Source organism: Rousettus aegyptiacus, unplaced genomic scaffold, assembly GCF_014176215.1.
Source record: "Rousettus aegyptiacus isolate mRouAeg1 unplaced genomic scaffold, mRouAeg1.p scaffold_m13_p_1, whole genome shotgun sequence".
In the NCBI taxonomy this organism is placed as follows: domain Eukaryota; kingdom Metazoa; phylum Chordata; class Mammalia; order Chiroptera; family Pteropodidae; genus Rousettus; species Rousettus aegyptiacus.
In genome coordinates this window covers 124,150,484-124,168,914 of record NW_023416284.1, presented here as the reverse complement: position 1 = coordinate 124,168,914, position 18,431 = coordinate 124,150,484, and the positions used below count along the sequence as shown (strand labels likewise).

Sequence of the window (18,431 nt, the reverse complement as noted above, 5' to 3'; positions counted from 1 at the left end):
AAAATTAACTATCCTGCCCAAGGTTCCACAGCTGGCAAGTCACAGACATAGGCAGCCCAAGCAGCTGCCCACTCCAGGTTGTATGCCTTCCCAGCCATCAGCCTGCCCTCCTCAGGCAAGAATGGACTTTGGGGACAGCCAAGGAGAGTGAGGGCCTAGAGAATCATATGTGGTATGTGTCACTTTAGGTAAGGAAGCCAGGGAGGACTTGCTGTGGTGCACATGTCTGCATGGCTCACGATTGCATTTTGGAGCTCAAAGTTCTCTGGAAAATACAGGGAGGCAGGGGGAAGCCCTTTTCCCTTCCATCATCATAATTAATGTTAAAAGAAAATAGGAAGTTTCTTGTTTAGCAAATAAGGTCAAACTCCTTAAGCTACAGCAAGGCCACTGTTGCCAGGAGCAGGGTTCATAATCACTCTGCCAGGAGGAGTTGCCAGAGCTTCTTGGGAATTTTTATATCCTCTCACAACTATAAATTAGATTCTATAAGTGACATAATTCTCACCCATTTCAAATATGTGATGCATGTCTATGCTTCTTGTTAAGGTGTTAATAGTTTACCACTGTGTGACTGTTCCTCTGTTCATATTTACCCTCCCCATTCGAATTTTTTATAGTTGCTATTAAACATCACGTCTGTAGGCAGACCCCGGGAAAATATCACAGGCATAATCCAGCCAAATGGATTGAGCAAAGTTTTCATCTTCCCTTTACGTTGGCCTGTATGTTTCAACTTTTGGGGGTTCTCAAAATGTTGACTAGTGTCTAAATTTTATTTATATCACTGGGTAATGAAATTGCAGAACTGAAGTGTCTAACTAATCTTCAGTCCTACTTTCCTTTCTGAAATTGGGAGAATCTTAAAATGCACTGTAAGAGCAAGTGTGGTGAGACTTCCCTGGAAGTGGCATGAGCGCAGCTGTGGAGGCTAGCATCCCCATGTAAACTTACCTCTTCACTGCTGAATGCCATAAGTTTTCATTAGGTGATCAATAGAAATGACATAATTGCTCAGGAGCTCAACCCTGATATTTAAATTTCTTCTCCTCGACCTTAATGAGAACATCTATCAGAGCAGTGGAGTGAGGTGACATTTACAACGCTGCCACTCTGTTCTGTGATTAGACACAGATCATTCAGAGGTTAGGTTTCAGGCTGGTGGTGATTCCAACATACTCTAAACAGCAATTGTGGTAATTACAAAACTTGCAATAATAATAATAATAATAATAAATGCTAACTTGTTTTTCAAACTGCACCTTAATTAACAGTAGCATTATGTAGTTGGTGGTATAGGAGGAGCTTCCACTATATACCAGGCCCTAAACAAAAGGGGTAGGAAGGCAGGTAGGGGCTCCTGGACAGCTGAAGAAATAGAGAAGAAAATCAGGAGTCGGGGGGAGGCAAATGGAAAAGGAAAAAGCCACAAAACCCTATTAGTCAGGGTTCTCCACAAAGCATTAAATAAGGTCTTGTAAAAGATCAATCTGCATAAAAGATCAATTCTTCATTTGTAAGTTTTTGGTAAATTTATAAAGCATGAGTCTGAGCCTTTAGATCAAGATATAGTCATGTTTCTTAATCCAAATTTCCAAAAAAATAAGAAACCAACTAATTCAGAATCTCAAGTGGGATGTAAGCTTCATTGCATAGCTATAAAATGTTTCTCAGAACTGTGAGAAAACTAATCTATTATTTAAAGGCTGTTTGTGATAGCTTAGTTCTAATACCATTCTATCCCATTCTGAATATTTGGATCTAGACAAACTTCGTCATACTTGAAATAAAAGCTTTAATTTCAGCAATTATATTAACTGGTGTCCCATCGGTTGAAAGTCATGCCTAATCTTTGAAATAACTGCAACGCAGAACCCTGTACCCAAATTGCTGCAATCCAGCCCCGTTACTTGCAAAGTATGCATTTGAGGGGCTGGCCTCCTACTCTGTAAGGAACTTGGACGTTAATTGTGGAGCTCTCTGGCTGCATCCGCTCTTTCCTCCTCTGAATCACAGTTTCATTTTCTTACTGGCACTCTTGTTTTTGCTTTTCACTGGATAGGACAATTTTCAGATCCTATAGAAGGTCTTTTGCATTAAACAAAGCGATTAAAGAGGTGGTAGCTGCCTGACTTATGATAATGGGTGCTTGAGATTCTTTCTTCTGGTTTGGGGGAATCCTGGCTTGAGAAACTGGTCGCAGAACTGGCTGTGTTCAGATGTCCGAATATTACGGGCAGATGCATCATCTTTTGTTATAGGTTTCCAGGGCCTCCAACGGGATAGGTGCTGAAATGTCAGTTTTAATACCTTCCATTTCTTCTTTCTTGGTCATTCATATCTGTTGTAGGCAACTGAGATAGTATGAGGTTAGTGGTATATAACATGGCATCCACAGGTGCTGTATTTGGGGCCAGTCACTGTTCAGATATGTTACATTCTTTTCTGGCCTTTACTGATTGAAAAATTGAAAAAATATTTTTGAAAACAGTTTATTGTTCTGATCTTGAAACTACCCCCTTCCCAACTCTGTTGACAATATTGTAGGTCCCAGTTACCTCAGCTTCCCTCAAACCCCTCTGCTTTAAGGCAGTTATATCATCATCTAGATCAGGTTTGATCATAGACCTTTTCTTAGCCTTAATTTTGACTTCGCAGCAATTTTTCCTACTGACATAGCTTTAGACAATGACTTAATGCGTTCAGTTTGTATAATTCCTTCTTTGGGCCCCTCCAAATGAGTAGCTGATCTCTTTTTTTAATTAAATTTATTGGGTGACGTTGGTTAACAACATTATATGAGTCAAGTGTACAATTCACTAATATGTCATTTGCATGTTGCACTGTGTACTCACCACCCGAAGTCTAGTCTCCCTCCATCACCATATATTTGACCCCCTTTACCCTCTTCATCTTTCAACCTCCTTCCCTCCTGGTCAGTCTGTCTTTATCAAGGTGCCCACCCTCTTAATCTTCAGCTTGTGGTCTCCTCGCTTCTGCTAAAACTTCATCTGTGCTCACTGACTTTGAGGACCTATTTTTTGGGGAGGTGCGGTGGGGTGACACATATGTCTATACTTGTCAGAGTGGATATTTTACCATGAGATATCCAAGTATATCTTTTCAGTCAAATCTTCTCACCACAGGATTTTTTTTTTTTTTTTTTTTTTTTACAGCAGAACAGGAAACCTTTACTAAAAGTGATAGTATACTTCCAGACATGGAAGTAGGCCTGAGCAAGAGAAGCATGGCTCAAAGGCCACACAGGAATGTTGTCAGTGGCTGCAGTAGGACATAAACTGTAGGGCGAAAAAGGTACACATTATAAAGTAGAAATAAGATAGAATCCAATGTATGATTCTCTGGGCTGGCCTTCTGTTCCAGTCTTCCAAACTACATGGTTGGTCTTGACATTCGTGGGCTACTAGAATGTTTGAAAATCACCTTATCTCCCTTCACCATAATCTTCTCCTGGGCGTTGTACTATTGCAGGACGCTGAGCACTCATATCTCCTTCCATCTCGTTGGTTCCTCAATCAAGCAGCAGCACCCACAGGGATCTGAGCGTATGACAGCAGCAGCCCCCAACCTCTAAGGATCCCACACCATAAGGCCTCCTGAGGCCCTATGAGATAATCTTACCAGCCCTTTTCCCTCTTGATGTATTTTTTAGTAAGAACAGGATCCAAAGTGCTTATCTATGATAAACACCTCCATTGAAAAGAATTCCCCTAAGAGTTCACACTTACCATATCTAAAATTGGCCTCTTGATTACTTGTTCACACCTACCAAATCTGCTTTTCTTCCAGGCTTTCCTATCTTAATTAACAGTACTACTCGAATGGATAGAAGATCTGAATAAGCATTTCTCCAAAGAGGACATACACATGGCCCATAGACACATGAAAAGATGTTCAATGTAACTAATCAATAGAAAAAAAAATTAAAACCAAAATAAGATATTATCTTACACCTGTCAGAATGGCTATCATCGATAAATCAAAAAACAAGTTTTGGCAAGGATGTAGAGAAAAGGGAACTCTCGTGCACTGTTGGTGGGATTGCATATTGGTACAGCCACTGTGAAAAACAGTCTGGAGGTTCCTCAAAAAATTAAAAATGGATACACCTATTGACCCAGCAATTGCACTTCTGGGTATTTGTCCAAAGAAAACCAGAAACTCAAAAAGATATATATACCCCTATATTCATCTCAGTGCTATTTAAAATAGCCAAGATATGGAAGCAACCTAAGTGCCCATCAATAGAAGATTGGATAAAGGAGAGGAGGTACATATATACAATGGAATGTTACTCAGCCATAAAAAAAAAATAAAATCTTACCATTTTCAATGATATGAATGGACCTAGATAGTATTATACTAAGCGAAATAAGTCAGACAGAGAAAGACAAATACCATATGATTTCACTTATATGTGGAACCTAAAAAACAAAATAAATGAACAGACAAAACAAGAACAGATGCATAGATACAGAGAACAAACTGGTGATTGCCAGATGGGAGGCTGGGGGGCTGGGTAACAAAGATGAAAGGATTAAGAAGAACAAATTGGTAGTTATAAAATAGTCATGGAGATGTGAAGTACAGCATAGGGGATATAGTCAATAATATTGTAATAACTATGTATAGTGCCAGGTGGGTATTAGACTAATTGGGGGAATCATTTCATAAATTATATGAATGTCTAACCACTATGTTGTGCATCTGAAATGAATATAAAAATAATATTGAATGCCAACTCTAATTGAAAAATAAAAATTACAAAAAAGCACTACTCAGTTGATGAGGCTCTTAACCAAGGTTATCTTTCATTTTTCTCTTTTATTCCCACCCCATAGCCAACCCAGCCACAAACTCTGTCTCCGATCCAAATCAGTCATCTCTGGAGAGGATTTCTGTAATAACCTCCTAAATGTTTTTTTTATTTCTATTTTTAGCCCCCTTCCCATCACTACCCTCCACCTCCACATAATTTAGTCTCTACACTGCAACCAGAGGCTCCTTTCTAAAGGCAAATTGAATGGTGTCACTTTTTTGCAGTAACTCTCAGTTGCATCGCTGACATTTAGAACCAAACCGAAGTCCTCACTGTGGCCTCCGGGTCCTGCACGACTGTATTCCCGGCTGCCTCTCTGACCACCATTCACACACTGGATCCCTTGCTCACACTGCTCGTTACACCGGCTTCCTCACTGATCCTTATATGTCAGTTATGGGCCTGCCATAGGTCCTTTGCACTTGTTGTTCTCTTGGCCTAGAACTCTTCTTCTACACAGTTCAAGGTCAACTCCTCAATTCATCCACTTGCCTGCTCAGAGACACCTCACCTCTTGAGACCCCTATCCAAAATATCACTCTCATCCCCTCATCCTTTTTTATTTTTTATCATAGCATTTATGGATACCAAGTTTTATATTACGTATTTTTCATTGATTTATTTATAACATTTGGCTAATAATGAAGACTCCTGAGGGCAGAGATTCTGCTTTCTTGTTTGCGGGGTCCCCTATAACTAGAATGATGCTTGGCATCAAATATGTGCTTAATACATATGTGTTGAATGAATAGCTAGATGGGCAAACTGGAACTTAAGACAAACTGTGCTTATTTTCCTATCTCTCTCAAGGTCGATTTTGCTAAGGGTAAGGATAATCCAGGGTCCAAATAACATGGGCATCCATAATTAGAACTCAACTATAATTTGAACTCAAGTCCTGTTGTATCTTTTTATGGCTCCCTGTTGATGGTTGTAATAAAATTTTATAATGTTCTGCTTGATGAAACTTTAAACTTCACTTAAATTATTTGCCCCTCATGTTTTGGAGTGAAAATCCCAGCCCTGACCACAGTGAAGGATGCGTAGGAGATGATTTACTGGAATGGCATGTGTGCCCAACCTGGGATCTGTGTGGGAAGATCAATATCATTTTTGCTAAATTATGTTGCTAATGAGGACATTTCCAGGGAGTTTCAATGACAGACTCCTCATTTACTTCCAGAGCTGCATGCACAACTCCAATAGCCCCTGAAAAAAGCTTGGTAACATCAGTGCATAAATCACTCTTCAAATGAGCAAAGAAAATATGTCATGACTTACATTTACCCCATGTAATAGTAAATGAAGGAGAACATTTATTATTTACTTACTTTGGTTACATCAGCTTTTCAAGTTTTTCCTGGTTGAACTTATAAAACTCTACTAAACATCTTACACTGAGCAATTTAGCAGACTAGAGAAATTTGCAGTGGCAGTTAAAACACTTAGGTTTGTTTCCGTCACATATATAAAATTGTGGAAGCGGCTTACATTCCTTCCGTTCCTCATTGTACTAGAGGATAACACTGTTAAGATTTCCACAACTCCCAGCATTTCCAGGAAACAACAACTACAAAAGGCTTTCCCTTCACAGGAAAAGAAATGAACAATTTAAAAATATATGAAAAACAAGATTTGACTGCTTACAAATGAATGTATAAAACAGGTAGCTTCTCTAAAATTCTGTGTATTTTTAAGTTTCCTGCCTTTCTTTATGCATTCATTCCACAAATGTTTGTTGAGCATCTACAATGTTCTACACATTTTGCTAAATGGAGCTAGAGATATGCAATCTAGAAGACAGACGTGGATGTAAACATATTATTTTTATAATTAAGTTAAAAGAGTATATCCTCTTTGATGAAAATAACTTTGGTTTTCATAACAGTTTGAAGAGAAAAATAGAGGAAGGGACTGACAAAATTTCAAGAAAAAGTTTGTAAACCAACTATTTAAATGAATTGAATAGTCAGATGTCTCTACACAGCCCCAGAAGAATTGGACTACAGAAGTACACAAAATATTTGCAGCTTTTGAAACTAGTATATGACACCTCTAAGAGCACAGCAGGCCCTCAGATAATGTTGATTAGATGCCTAGTTACCTAAGTCCTGTTTATATCGATTAGCCTATGATAAAATTGGTGTTGTTACATGTCATTTGCTACAATTTCAAGAAACTATCAATGACATGAAATGAGGCCTTACTATATTTATTTTAGCATTAAAACATCTCTTCCATGGGTTACATAAACCTAGTGGCCTCCTCCTTGCCAGTGCCCAGTGCCTCTGACACCCAGAGCAGGATTGGCAGCCTCAGATGTGGTGAAGCCAGACCTCTCATGCTTTCTGGAGGAAATGCACAGTGTGCATTTTTGGAAAGTAATTTGGAAAAAAATACATTCTCGATCTTACAAGATGTTTGAAGAAGACATTGATCACAGAAACTCCAGATTCCTTTTGCGTATCTTTTCCTTCTTAAAGATAACCTCCTCACTTCAAGTTGCTAGTGCTGCGTGTTCTCTGTCCACAGGTAGATTTGCTCCTAGGACATGATTTTTTTGTTTTGTTTTGTTATTTATTTATTTATTTTTATAGCGACATTGGTTAGCAAAATCCAATAAGTTTCAGCTGTACACTTTAACAGTAAGGCATATAGAAGTTTACACTGTGTGTTCATTTCCCATAGTTAGATTTCTTTCTGTGACCACATATTTGACCCCTTTTACCCTGTCTGCTCCCCCTCCTACCCACTCCTTCCTCTGGTAACCAGTAGTCTATTGTCTATGATCATGAGTCTCTGCTTGTTTGTCCTGTTTATTTGTTGCTTTTAGGTTTATATCCCACATATAAGTGATATCATGTGATTTTCAACTTTTTCTGTCTGGTTTATTTCACTTAGCATGATTATCTTGAGGTCCATCCATGTTGTTGCAAATGGCAGTATTTCATCTCTTCTTAGGGCTGAGTAATATTCCATTGTATATATGTACCATAGCTTCTTTATCCAATCGTCTATTGTAGGACATTTCAGTTACTTCCATGTAGGACAAGATTTTGAAAGAGTCACTAACACCAAAGTTCAACTGCCTGGTGTGTCTTTTTCCTTTCCCGTGGACATTTGTACTAATAAGGCTCAACCCTTAAACAAGAGGAATCATTTCTGAATTTCTTATTTTATCATCTGTTAATTGAAGACATAGAGTGACTTTCAGCTCTGACATTCTGTGGTTCTAATGTGTAGCATGATGTCTGTACAGGTATCACGGGGTGGAGAGGGAAGAATGGGGGGTAATATTCTTTGTGGAAGAAACCATTATCAGTCAGGGTGATTTTCCTTACAAGCAACAAAAAGCGTAATAGCATTTTAGCCAATAAAGTAATTTAAGTACTTATGTAACACTAAGCCTACAGGTGGATGTTTCGGGAGTCGATCAGCTGCTCCACCCTGCTGGGCCACTGAGTCACTCTCTCTGACAGGGTTATATTCCCATCATGGTTCCCTGAAGGTCAAAGCAGCTCCTGGTATAATATCCTCACGTTCAGAGAAGGAAGGGTAAAGGTCAAAGAGGCAGACTCGAAGGCATTTACTCCTTTATCTGGGAGAAAATTCCCAGAGCTCCCAGCAGACTTCCCTTACATCATATTGGGAAGAACTGAGTCATTCCCCACCTCTAGCAGCAAGGAGTTAAGAGATACCAACCATGAGTTATCCCATAGGGGCAGGCATGTTGAGAACTGAGCAAAATCGAGGTTTGTCAGCAAGGAAGCAAGGGATGTGTTTCTGGAAGGCAATCAATAGTATCCACCACAACCTTGGAACCAGATTACCAAGCCACTACTCTGAGTAGGTCTGTGGCCAGGCCTGAACATGGTCGAGTAAAATACGTGGGCTCTAGCCAATCCCTTTCATCTTCCTTGAATCCTATTGCTTCCTTGTAAATGTTCAGGTTAAGAGAGGAGATAGGTGTGTCATAGAATAGACACACTATTCTAAATTAAAAGAGAAACAAGGTGTTGCAGTGCTATGTTCAATTTTCTTATTCTCGTCATGTTTTTTTCCACATTTTTATTCTTTAACTTGAATTTATTTTGCTGAACATTTTTTTTTTAAATCATATCTGAAAACTAGCCAGAAAAGCAATAGAATTTTTTTGGTCGGGCTATAGTCTCACCAAAATGGTCCACTTCTCAAATGTTAGCTTGCTAAGAAAACAGATGGTTTGATCTGAGGCTCCTTTCATTGTATACAGGCTAATGTTTTCAGCATCATGCCAAGATTTGATTTGTAATTTTAAAATTGCTGTTTTCTCAGCCTGAGCTTTGGATACCATCAAAATACTTATACAACTTCATGAGGAGAAAGCAAATTTTTACATGAGGTCTAATGCAAGAAAAATAAAAAATGTGTCAAGGACACATTTTTTCCAATTAAAATAAAAATAGTTTTATTTATTCTAATGGAGAAAAAGGTCTCTATTTTTAGGACTTATAGTACCTATTGCATTCAATAGAAGAATGTCAGTTTTCAAATTCTCACTTCTTTTTTATTCTGGCTATTAAAATATCAATATCTTATCATCTTTGGAAAAAAGCAAACTTAGATTCATTTTTCTAATCTTTTATCTTTTACAGTTAGGTTCAGTTTTGGAGTTCATGAAATTTGTTCACAAGTATTATTTCACATTATCTTTCAATTAACCTGCCAAGAATATTATTATCTTTCCCTGAGATAAGAAAACTGAGGTTCAGAAAAAATAAAATGCCTTACCTAAGGTCACAGAAGGTTAGTTATGGAGTTAGGCCTAAACTGAGATTGTTATATCTATTGCAACGCTTAACTAGTACCTATTCTGTGTCAAGCACCATTCTGACACTGGGAATATTAAAATAATAATAATCAGATCTAACATTTCTTGAGCACTCTGTGCCAGGCACCACCCTAAATATTTACATGCATTATTTACATGACGGCATTATTTCATTTAAATTTCTCAACAAATCTATGAAATAGGAACTATTAAAATCCCCATTATACATATGTGGAAACCAAGGTCTAGAGAATTACATAAGGTCATACTGTTGGATATGGGGAATTGTCAGCTCTTGATGATTTAATAAGCAACTGACTCTCTGTGCCTTGCTTGCCGGTATCCACTCTCCTGGAGCTGGCTGGGGGCGGTAGGGGGAGGGGGTGATCTGTGCAGGCTGGAGCCACCTTTGGAAGCTCTGGCTGCCACGATAGATGGCTGCTCTTTGCAGTGCTGCTGCATATTTTCATGACTCTCAAGTTGCCGTGACACAAACCTAACTCACAAAGAATATGTGTTCACTCATGAAATCCAAGTGTTGGCAGAACAATCAGACCACCTGTCACGAAAAGGGCAGGGATGCTGCTGGTCTCAGGCATCCCTGGAACCAGGCACTTGAGTGCTGATTGGATGCTTGCCATCTCTTGCTTTTGTTTCTTTATGCGTGTTGACCTTATTCTTTCTCACTATTGATGGCATTTTTTCAAATGGTAGGAATCTCAGTCACCAACAGTTCACCAAATTCATCTTTTGACTTTCACTAACACAGAAGGTCTGACTCTCTCATGTCTGGTAGGAAAAAATTCCACAGAAAGGCTCTAATTGGTCTGGCTTATGTAAGAAGCTACTCCCTGGTCATTCAAATGTAGCTAAGAAAACATATTGTATAAGAACATAAGAGTTTATGCGTACAGTTGTGCAGTTTGTATACTTCACAGAGGTGCCTCCCAAAGGGCAGGTGGGAGCTAAAATGTAGCCTGGAGGGAGGTTCTTCCCAGAGGAAGGATGCCTTCTGTTTCTCTCAGACACTTGAGCTTGCCAAGCCGAATGTCCAATGGGCTGAGCCCTTTTGTAAAAATTTGAGGCATAATTGACGTATAACATTATATTACTTTCAGGTGTATGTGTAATATTTTTATATATTGCAAAATGATCACCACAGTAAGTCTGGTTAATATCATTACAGCATTATTAACTATAGTCACTGTGCTGTATATTACATCCTTATGACTTATTTATTTTATAACTGGAAATTTGTTTGTTTTGACTACCTTCACACATTCCATCCACTCCTCACCCTTCTGCCTGGCAACCACCAATATGTTCTCTGAATCTATGAATAAGCTCTTCCTTCCTCCTTTCTTTTTTTTTTTTTTAACACAAAAGTGTTGATTAGGCTTGTGATTGCTCTATGTAAAACATGACAGCTTCTGAGGAAATAATGTATTTGTAGATGGAAGAAGAAAAGGAAAATATTAATTTCAGCAAAAGACGTAATACTCGACAGAACACTGAAAGGGAATTTAAGCCATTGGCCATACTCTAAGTTTTCTTGCTTAGTGATAGTAAGTGAATTCTCTTTAGAAAACTATTTATATTTTGTGTAAATGTTTTTAAAGTTTCACAATTAAGTCATGAAACAATAATAAATAAAGAAATAAAATTAAAAAAAAAACCACCACCATTTCAAGGTCAAAGCAGAGCTTTGGGGATTCCAGGCATACCACCCTCTGAGGATTCAGACACTCTTTCACAGCAGATTTTAATGAAACAATTTCATGGTTTTTGTGTGAAAAGACAGTCTGACATTTAATAGCGATGCCTAATAATCTCCACTAGCAAAGTGCTACTGAAAACTACTCTGGTCACATTTAAATTATATTTTTAGCACCAAGTTTGTGTAGCTGTAAAGACTTTTTTTTTTTTTTTTTTTTTTTTATAAAAAAGCAATTTCTCATGGAGTGGAGCAAGGTTTTCTCTGGAATACGGTCATACGCCTACACACAGCAGGCCCAGCATATTCTCCAAAGCTGTGGGCTGTATGGAAATAATAAGACTGAGAATGTGCCTAAAGATGGGTGGAAAGAGGCCAGACTTGGGAGCTCGACCAGTGGGACCCCATTTCAATGCAGGCCAATCCTCAAGCCATGATGCAAAGGACCAGTGTTATTTATTCTGGAATAACCAACTCCCAGCTGGCAATCTTCTTTTCTGGGACACACATAAAAATCTCAAGAGTGTGAGCTTTGCAGACATTATCAGGCATAATGTGCCAAGGGAAAAATCTGGTACTTCGAGGGCTGGAATAACAAACTCTAGCAGTTTCATCTTGCTGCAGCATCTTCTCCAGCTTAAGCAGCTTTTGAATGTTAGACTCTCTGCCTCTCATTTTTCTTTGCTTTTTTTGGTCCTTGTTTATTTTTCTCCACATATCCTTCTTTGACAGCCCAGAGTCACGTGTCTTTGATTTACCCATATCTTTCTGCTATTCTCTCTGCTTTCTCTTTCTTAAGGGTCTTTCTTTCTTTGGTTAACTAGTCTGCATCTAGAGAAAGGAACAACAATGGAAAATAAGAGGAGTAGAAAGTTTTGCCAAAACCATTAAGAGCAAAGATGAGCAACCCCTGTCATGATTCTCTCATTCCTTTCTCTTATTTCTTTATTTTATTCTTATACTTCATTCATCATCTACATCCCAATTAGTCTTTGTCTCTATTTCTTTATCTTTTCCAACTACGACCAAGCCCTCCTTACACAATTACTTTTTTCAGGAAAGCTGACAGCCTGCTCAGTATATTTTAAGTATGATTATTGTTTGTTCGATTAAAACAACATATTCTGCAAGGGACTCAAAGGATTTCCTGGGGGTGGGGAGTTGGGAATCATCAGGCTATACACACACATTCTACTTCTGCTCCTTTACCCATGTGCGGAGCTTGCTTTGGCTAAGGGAAGTCACAGGTGTCACTTGTGGATGGAAGCTTTAACAGTCAGTGCAAGCTTTGCCATGCTCTCTTTTCTTCTGTCACATTTTAGATGATTGGCCACATTTTAGATGGTGGCTACTCCCTCAGCCCGAGTCCTGGCTAGAGGATGACTTTGAGTAAAGGACACAGCTGACCTACATTAAACATGTGGCATAAAGAGAAGACAAACACTTCTTGCTTTATGCCACTGAGATTCTCAGGCTGTTTGTTACTACGACATAGTGTAACAGACTTGATGTTATGGTGCAGAGCTGATGACAACAAGGCAGGCAGAATGATACGATTCCTACTGAAATGCCCTTGTGGAAAATTTCCAATCACACCATGAAGTGGCAGTTTTCAATTCACTGAGATCAGGAGGATAGTCCTGTGACGGAGGCTATTACTATTGCTTAGCATATTAGTTTTACTTATGCTTCAGATAGAAAAGAAGAATATCAAACCAATCAGGCACTGCCTTGTAATATTTTCTTCCCACTTCCTGTTCTCCAGCCTTCAGGTGGGCCTTTACTGGTGACCTCCAGGGATAGGGACATTGCTTTTTTGTTTGTTGGCGTGTTAGAAACAAGAGCAGGTCCTAACTTAATTGCCCACAGCACAAATGAAACCTGGCTGTCCCTTTAAACAACACTTTTTGAAGATTTGAGGAAATGGAAGGGAAATGTTACACAGAAAAATTTTACATTACTGACTAGGCACAGCTATGATAGGGTCTCCTGTCTCTCTCTTTCTCTCATGGCCAATGGAAATATCTGTGGCTGTTTCACTCACCGCCTTTTATACTCATCTTGATACCAGAAATGCTCCAGCAACCTCCCTGCCTTCGACCTCTGGCCCCAAAGACAAGGAAAATTTTCCCTTTCCCAAGTTGCTTATCGAGTCCTTACTTCATATCCTAGGGCTGATCATTTCCCAAGATTACTCATTCTGGCAGCATCTGCATCTTCTGAGGAACTCCATCCTCACCTTCATGTACTGTGATCTGACCTTATACCTCCAAGAAGACAATCACACAGTTGTGCTAGAAAGGATAAAACAGGCTCTGCTGTGATGACAAACAACCCAAAACCTCAGAAGACTGGCTCATGTTTCAGAAAGGTCTTTTATGTGGTCAGTGTACTGGTATTCAGAAAAAGTTTTGATCATGTTTCTATAGTCTTTATTTTCTATTTTTCAATTTATTTTATTTTATTTTTTTGAAATTTGAAGAAAGTCTATCATTTAATTACATTTAGTATTGTGCCAATGTTAACAGTAGTATGCTTATGCTAATTCCCAGGTTTTAATAATTATTGCAGGATTATGTAAGATGTTAACATAAAGGCAAACTGGCAAAAGGTATAAAGGAATCTTTGTGATATTCTGCAACACAAAATTTGAATAAATTAAACATATATAAGAGAATACTATACATGTACACACGTACATATATATTTAAAGATACATGGGGGTGGCTCCATAGTGTAATGATTAGCATGTCTGCTTTACACAAAGAAAGTCCTGGGTTTGTGCCCCAGGTGGAGCCATGGACCACACCCCAGGTGCGCCAGGGCTCCCGAGTGCACGGGGGATGCCAGACCCCGAGTAAGCCAGGCCCTGAGTGAGCCAGGCCTCAGGGTGCATGGTATGAGCATGTGTGAGGAGACGCCCACCTTCAGAGATCCAGTTCTTAAAAAAAAGGAGACAGCAACATCCATAGGTCAGGGGTGGAAGTGGAGGGGGTGGGAACTAAAGAGGGGGAAAAAAAGATACATGACATAAATAAAAGTAAATATATAGAAAGTAGATTGGAAGGATTTATTTTAAATACACAACAGTAGCTGCATGTGACAGAGAAGGAAATCATATTGAGGTGGAAATGATAGGAAAAATTGTAAAATAACCTTTAAAGGGCCCCAATATTCTATTCCTGTATGTTGATCCTATAGATACAGTTACACATTTCTGAAATTATATGGACACATACAAAATTACATATACTCTCCCCCAACCATACACCCAAAGCATTTTTTATAATCACAAAACACAGCTTAAATACTTAGGTATAGGTTAAGAGTTCTGACCACATACATCACAGTCCATTTATATGGTGAAATATTATGCAGCTATTAAAAAGAATGTAGTCACTCTATAGGTGAGGCTATGGAATAGACTCCAAAATACATTGTTAAATGAAAAAGCAAGAAGCAAGACAGTATGTAATCAGAAAGGCAAGCATGTGTACACACATGTGCTTGTTTGTTGCCTGTGCATAGACTCTCACTCTCAAAAAAGACACATGAAGAAAATGATCCCAGAGGGACCTGAGGGAGGGTGTCTATTTTTTTAGAATCAATTGAAATTTATCAATTTCAGACCTTTCCTCTTTTCTTATTTGGCAAAATCCGATTCCTTTAAGTGTCAATTTCTCTGCGAAGGCTTCTCTGATCCTGGATAGTGTAAATCCCTACATTCTGGGTAATTCTGTAGCACTGTCCTCCTCACCTTTTTGTCAAAATTATCTACCTTATTATATTGTGATTTGCCTTTTTTACGTCTCTGTCCATTTACCAGAAGATAAGTTTCTGAGGGCCGGCGGTAGGTATTACTCACATGTTCATCCCAGTATCTAGCACAGTCCTTGGGACGTAGGAGCTAAGCAGTGCATATCAACTACGGAGCTGAGTGATATCGAAAAGCACAATCATTTACTCATTCATTCTTGGATTGTGCATTGTGTGTTTATGTGGTGTGGGGTGTAGAATATAGTTATATCAGTATAGCATCACATATGAAGGGATATGTCCAAAATGGTCCATGCTTAACTTGTCAAAATAATTCATGAATTAAAATATACTAAAGGTTTGAGAACTATTTATATAGGCAAGTGCATCCAAAAAAGAAGTTCGAGGTTCTTATTTGCCAACAAAGGCTTCCTGTTCCCCATAGTAGTAACCCCATATTTATCCTTTAATCATCCCATTTTTATTTAAAATCAGAACTTTTAAAAATATTTTATTTTTTTCTTTAAAGGCGCATGACACACTATTGTAATCTTAAGCTGATAGTTTGTGATATTTTTAGTATGAAATAAAGAAAATGCTAAAAATGATAAATCACATTTAAAACGAATTTCCTTATTTGAGTTTTCTTTTTCTGGTTTTACCTCTTAATTTCTTGTGAGACAAGCATGGTAAACCTTGCTGAAAAACATGAAAAGAGAGTGGCAGATTATAACTGAGTTATTGTAGAATTGCATCACTACATTTTTTTCTCTATTATCAGCAATGATATTTTGTCATTTGTCAACTCCCTGCAAATATCCCCTCATAAGTCAAAAATTCCTTCTTTAGGGCATACAGAATAAGTTGCAATAACACATTTGATAGTTCTAAACAATTCTCTTTTATCAGTGAGAACAGTGAATGTTATTAATGGGAAACTCTTTGCATGGGCCCTGAAAATAGCCAATAACTCAACTTGTCAGCGCTTTGATAAATGCAAGCTTCAATTTAACATGAGAAATACAGAATTTAGTTTAGCAGTTTCAAAAGCAATGAATACATATGATGAAATTTCTTCTTTCAGGCAAAAAGACTTCAAATTATTATAGACACTTATTTCTAATAATGTTATTTCAATTTACTTCTCAGTTGCCTGCTATTAGAAATATTTATTTAGGAATTGGATGAGAAGTTAATTACCATTTCAGAGCTCCAGGCTCAGTCTCAGAGATCAACTGAAAATCTAATCAGCAACTGAGCAGCAATGCTTCTGGTCCTTTTCCTATAGTTTCTTAACTCCTTTCTCTTCTTATCTTCCAAGTTTATTTCTAAACATCCTGGAAATAGTTCTTTTTTTGATGGGAACTAATGATAATGTCAGACTGGTTGTCACCTGGGTGTGACTCTTTGTCCTGTCTCTCCTTCCATGCTTCTCCAAGGCATAGAAAAAGTTAATGCTCTCTTCCAAGAAGAGTCCCCAGGAATCTACTTTAGTCAGTGCCAAGCATTGTTTTGTTTATGGTTTTAGTCCACACCTACCTTAACACTTTGGTTGCTCTTCTCTGTGCTCCCATGTACCTTGCGTGTATCCCTCCTACACCAATCTCTATTGCAATCATCTGTGCACTCATCTGCTATATTAGGCCATGGGCTCCCGAGAGCACGTAGCTCATCTAGTTCATTGTATCCAGAGAGCCTAGCATGATGGTGAACAGTGCTCAATATATATTATTAATGAATATTATTAATTAATGATCAAAAATTATAGACAGAAAGATCAAAGCACTGTTAGCTTGGGTACTTTTTTGCTACATGTACTTTCTAATGAGATTTTTATTTGGCCTCTGAAATCAGATCTGATGTAAAGAGCAAACCCACTCTTGGAGATGGTATATTATAGTGAGGGACGATGATGTGCTGGTAAATGTTTATCAGTGTAGCTGATTTCAAGCCACCAGCATGTTATCCTTCAGTGCAGCATTGGGGAGAGATGTCCAGAGGCACACCATTCTAGAGTATTTCCATCATACAGCTACAATATAAGAAAATTTCCTCAAAAACATAAATAATGGTGAAATTAGTAGGAAGTGGAAGGGTTTGAGTACTTATTACCTTTGTTTTTATTACAATTTATATAATTACCTTTAATATCATTTTTAATAATGGCTGTGTATAACAACTGGCATACAAAATTCCTGATAATTTAATAATTTTCCCTTCATGATACTGTAGCAGCTGGCTTCAGAAACCACTGGATAGGACTCTTCTCACCTTGCCTTCAGTACCCAAACTTTCCCATCCAGCATTGATCCCATGCACAATCACTTCAACCACTTCCTTGATAGTATTTTCAACCAAGAATATCTACTGTTTGATTGAAACAACTTGTTTTGGTTAGTGGCAGAGAAGTTCAAATGTTTGTAAGAAAGAGTTGATAGATCAGAAAGAAGATTGGGATATTCCTTAACTCTTCAAAACCTATAGCCTTTTACTAAGTATCTTGAGTTGCAGGTGAACAGCCTGTTCCAACTCAATATTTTTGTTTTTGGCACAATCTAATGCCTGATGATCTGAGGTAGAGCTGAGGTGGTGATGTTAATGCTGGGGAGCAGCTGCAAATACAGATGAAGCTTTGCTCACTTGCCATCTGCTCGCCTCCTGCTGTACATCCAGGTTCCTAACAGACTATAGACTGGTACTGGTCCACAGCCTGAGGGTTGGAGACCCCTGCGATAGGCTTTTTCTAGGTCTCATCACCTTCCAAATCTAGCTTGATTTAAATCACTCATTTTCTGTCTAACCATATTTTAGAAGGTCCACCTCCTTCTTAACCTTCTTTTTTATTTTTTTTATTTTTTAAATTTTGTATGGTGACATTGGTTAATGAAATCCAGTATGTTTCAGGTGTACAATTTAAAAGTAAGGCATTGTGTGTTCACTTCCCATAGTTAGATTTCTTTCTGTCACCACGTATTTGACCCCTTTTATCCCATCTACCTCACCCCTCACTTCCAGCCCATCCTCTGGTAACCAATAGTCTATTGTCCATGTCCATGAGTCTATTTGTTTGTCCTATTTGTTTGTTGCTTTTATATTTGTAGCCTACATATAAGTGATATCATGTGATTTTCAACTTTTTATGTCTGGCTTATTTCACTAAGCATGATTATCTCGAGATCCATCCACATTGTTGCAAATGGCAATATTTCATCTCTTCTTATGGCTGAGTAATATCTCATTGTATATACATACCACAGCTTCTTTAGCCAATCATCTTTTGTAAGATACTTCAGTTGCTTCCATGTCCTGGC

At 38.2% G+C, this 18,431-nt stretch overlaps 1 pseudogene; it reads right to left on the bottom strand.

Annotated features, from left to right (window-relative positions):
- Window positions 1–1,619: 1,619 nt before the first annotated feature.
- Window positions 1,620–10,112, bottom strand: LOC107513196 (annotated as a pseudogene).
- Window positions 10,113–18,431: the final 8,319 nt, after the last annotated feature.